Source organism: Coregonus clupeaformis, unplaced genomic scaffold (genome assembly GCF_020615455.1).
Source record: "Coregonus clupeaformis isolate EN_2021a unplaced genomic scaffold, ASM2061545v1 scaf0753, whole genome shotgun sequence".
Lineage (NCBI taxonomy): Eukaryota > Metazoa > Chordata > Actinopteri > Salmoniformes > Salmonidae > Coregonus > Coregonus clupeaformis.
In genome coordinates, this window is record NW_025534208.1 from 22,876 (window position 1) to 27,450 (window position 4,575).

Below are 4,575 nucleotides of genomic sequence, written 5' to 3' on the forward strand. Positions count from 1 at the left end.
GACTTCAGAGCTGAGACCAGAGAAGCACAGCCTTCCTCTGTGACTAGACAGCCTGACAGCCTGCAAAGAGTCAAATCATATTAAAACCAGACTGCTATTCTTTGGTGGTGAGTAATTTTATTTCTGTGAGTAGATAACATGTTTCTAAACAAGTAGAGTAGATAACATGTCCTTTCCTTTAATCACTGTATATTCCTCCTTTTTAATCACGTTGTTTTTCCCGCTCCGATGTCCGTCTCGAGTCCTTTTCTGCCGTCCATGACGATGTTAACTCCAGTGGTGGAAAAAGTACCCAATTGTCATACTTAAGTAAAAGTAAAGATACCTTAATAGAAAATGACTCAAGTAAAAGTGAAAGTCACCCAGTAAAATACTACTTGAGTAAAATGTTCTTGTTTTTAAAATGTACGTTCAGCCAGAGGCACACTCCAACACTCAGACAATTTACAAACAAAGCATTTGTGTTTTAGTGAGTCTGCCAGATCAGAGGCAGTAGGGATGTTCTCTTGATAAGGATGTGAATTGGACCATTTTCTGTCCTGCTAAGCATTCAAAATGTAACGAGTACTTTTGGGTGTCAGGGAAAATGTATGCAGTAAAAAGTACATTATTTTCTTTAGGAATGTAGTGAAGTAAAAGTAAAAGTTGTCAAAAAAAGATACCCCAAAAAACTACTTAAGTAGTACTTTAAAGTATTTTTACTTAAGTACTCTACACCACTGGTTAACTCTCTTTCTTAGCTAGCTAGACTATGCACTTGCCTCTGCTATCAATACACTGTGCTAACATTAGCCTAGACTGTACCACAGAAAATAACAGTTTTAAACAGTTGTAAAAACTCACTTCCAGACAGAATAGTTCCTGTAGATTCAGACTGACTCATCGCCAATCTTTTGTTATGTCTCGTGGGTTTTATAACCACGTCTGTATAACAATTCAATAATGATGAGACAGGAGACAGGAATCAATTCAACCATTTATCTGGAACGTGATCATCTCAACACTTACAAACCCCCATGATGCTCTGCAGCACAACCCCAATATACAACAAATACATAGAAAAGTAAATGGACACGAAACAAAACTCATAGAGGAATTTAAATGTTCAATTGTAGAAAGTAGGGCCATATGATAGGGTAGAAAGGTCAGTATGTTTGATAACTGGTTACAGAGGTGACATAACAAGCATAAGGTCCATTATAACACAGTGAAGTAGAGGTGGGAGCTAAAAGCAGACATGGACAGTGAGACGGTGTGAGGAGGTCAGTGGTGAAACACTAGATCAGGACAGGTAGAAATGGCAGGGCTGGAAATAGACACAGAGACACATTCTGATCATGGCTCAGACCTGACCTGAGACACCCAAACAGAAGATGCCATAGCAAAGTCCTGTCCAGTAGGCTATATGGGATTTCCTTTCATCAAAATACAACACATGGAAATGTGTCCAGTGTCTGTGTGTGTGTCCATTATGTGTGTGTGTCTAGTGTGTGTGTGTGTGTTGTGTGTGTGTGTGTGTGTGTATCCAGTGTGTGTTCAGTGTGTGTGTCCAGTGTGTGTGTGTTCAGTGTGTGTGTCCAGTGTGTGTGTGTCTAGGTGTGTGTGTGTGTGTGTGTTCAGTGTGTTTGTGTGTGAGTCCAGTGTGTGTGTTCAGTGTGTGTGTGTGTGTGTGTGTGTGTGTCCAGTGTGTTTGTGTACGTGTGTGTGTATGTGTTTCCAGTGTATGTGTATGTTGAGTGTGTGTGTGTGTGTGTGTCCAGTGTATGTGTGTGTGTGTCCAGTGTGTGTGTGTGTGTGTGTGTGTGTGTGTGTCTAGTGTGTGTGTGTTCAGTGTGTGTGTGTCCAGTGTGTGTGTGTCTAGTGTGTGTGTGTGTGTTCAGTGTGTTTGTGTGTGAGTCCAGTGTGTTTGTTCAGTGTGTGTGTGTGTGTGTGACTTGTGTGTGTGTGTGTGTGTGTGTGTCCAGTGTGTGTGTGAGATCATGTGTGTGTGTGTGTTGAGTGTGTGTGTGTGTGTCCAGTGTATGTGTGTGTGTCCAGGTGTGTGTGTGTGTGTGTGTCCAGTGTGTGTTTCAGTGTGTGTGTGTCCAGTGTGTGTGTTCAGTGTGTGTGTGTGTCCAGTGTGTGTGTCCAGTGTGTGTGTGTCCAGTGTGTGTGTGTCCAGTGTGTGTATTCAGTGTGTGTGTGTGTCCAGTGTGTGTGTGTCCAGTGTGTGTGTCCAGTGTGTGTGTGTGTCCAGTGTGTGTGTGTACAGTGTGTGTGTTCAGGTTGTGTGTGTGTGTGTGTGTGTGTGTGTGTGTGTGTGTGTGTGTCTAGTGTGTGTATGTGTGTGTGTGTGTGTATGTCCAGTGTGTGTGTGTGTGTGGGTCCAGTGTGAGTGTGTGTCCAGTGTGTGTGTGTGTGTTTGTGTGTCCAGTGTGTGTGTGTGTCCAGTGTGTGTGTGTGTCCAGTGTGTGTGTACAGTGTATGTGTGTGTGTGTGTCTGGTGTGTGTGTGTGTGTGTGTGTGTGTCCAGTGTGTGTGTGTGTGGGTCCAGTGTTATTGTGTCCAGTGTGTGTGTGTGTGTGTGTGTGTGTGTCCAGTGTGTGTGTGTGTGTCCAGTGTGTGTGTGTGTGTGTCCAGTTTGTGTTTGTGTCCAGTGTGGGTGTGTGTATGTCCAGTGTGAGTGTGTCCAGTGTTTGTGTTTGATCATGTGTGTGTGTGTGTGTGTGTGTGTGTACAGTGTGTGTTTGACGTTATTATTTACAGGGACACTGAAGAGTCAAACCAAACCCTAAACCCTGGATAGAGGGGCTCAGTGAATGTGGAGTGGCATGTGTTCAGGTGGGTCAGTGTGTCAGAGGAGACTCTGTAGAAGGACAGAGTGCCGGCTGGCCAGTCCAGATACACTCCTACTCTGTGGGAGCTGGAGGAGGGGACGTCTATGCTAGTGGACTTATTATTGTGCCAGGCAGAGTAACTGTTGTCAGAGCAGAACAGACTCCAGGACTTGTTATTGGATCCAATCCTACAGTCATTACCCTCTCCTCTCCTGCTGATTCCTTTATATGTCACTCCTATAACAACCCAACTCCCACTCCACTCTACCTCCCAGTAACAGCGTCCAGTCAGACCCCTCTCTACACAGCACCTGTGCCCTGTCCTCAAATCTCTCTGGGTGATCAGAATACGGCTGCTTCTCTCTCCCCATGTCACCTTTCTGTTCTCCTCAGACAGAGAGGCGTCTGTTTACTGTGTTTGGGTCCAGTATGAGATCACAGACATCTGATGGATGAAACCAGACACAATATTAGAAATCATCATCATTCACATTAGAATGTTAACTCACTTTTCACTAATTCATTTAATGTAGATGTTTCTAGGTATGAAAAGGAGAAGTTAAGGTAACTTGAGACTTGTTGAATGATCATATGTTATACTGTATGGTAATATATAACACACTTATTCCCATTAATTACACACACATATACACATCCTGAAACACACACACACACACACATACACACACACTGTATACACACACACACACACACACACATCCTGAACACACACACACACACATCCTGAACACAAACACACAAAGACACACTGAACACACACACACACACAACACACACACACATCTCCTGAACACACACACACACCCTGAACACAAACACACACACACACACACACACACACACACACACACACACACACACCTGTATGCATGCAAGCATGAACACACACACACACACACACACACACATTTCTAATGTAACAGGAACACGCCACACACACACACACATTGTCAAAGCAACTCTTAGTAAACTTTGGTGTCCCTGATTTGTGCTTCTGTAGAACTACAGCTGATATTTAATATGACCAAGTAAGTAATGATGGTGGTCTTTGACTTTGACTTCACTTGAATTAAGACTTATTCTTAGTCATATTCTTCACAGCAGTCAACACTCACATTTTCTAAGTCCAGGTTTCATTGTGTTCTCTCCACCATGTTCCACACTGTAGCGGTAAGCAGAAGAACAGACAGTCATTGAGGGATACACCTGAACTCACACACACACACACACACACACACACACACACACACACACACACACACACACACACACACAGACAGCATATAACTTTGTGTGTGTCCAGTGTGTGTGTGTGTCCAGTGTGTCCGTGCGTGTCCTGTGTGTGTGTGTCCAGTGTGTCCAGTGTGTGTCCAGTGTGTGTTTGTCCAGTGTGTGTATATGTGTGTGTGTGTGTGTCCATTGTGTGGGTGTGTGTGTCCAGTGTGTGTGTTTCCAGTGTGTGGGTGTGTGTGTCCAGTGTGTGTGTGTGTTTGGGACCAGTGTGTGTGTGTGTTTGTGTCCAGTGTGTGTGCGTTTGTCCAGTGTGTGTGTGTGTTTGTCCAGTGTGTGTTTGTCCAGTGTGTGTGTGTCAAGTGTGTGTGTGTGTTTCCAGTGTGTGTGTGTGTGTGTGTGTGTGTGTGTGTGTGTGTGAATGTGTGTGTCCAGTGTGGGTGTGTGTGTGTGTGTGTCCAGTGTGTGTGTCTGTGTTTCCTGTGTGTGTGTGTGTCTGTGTTTCCTG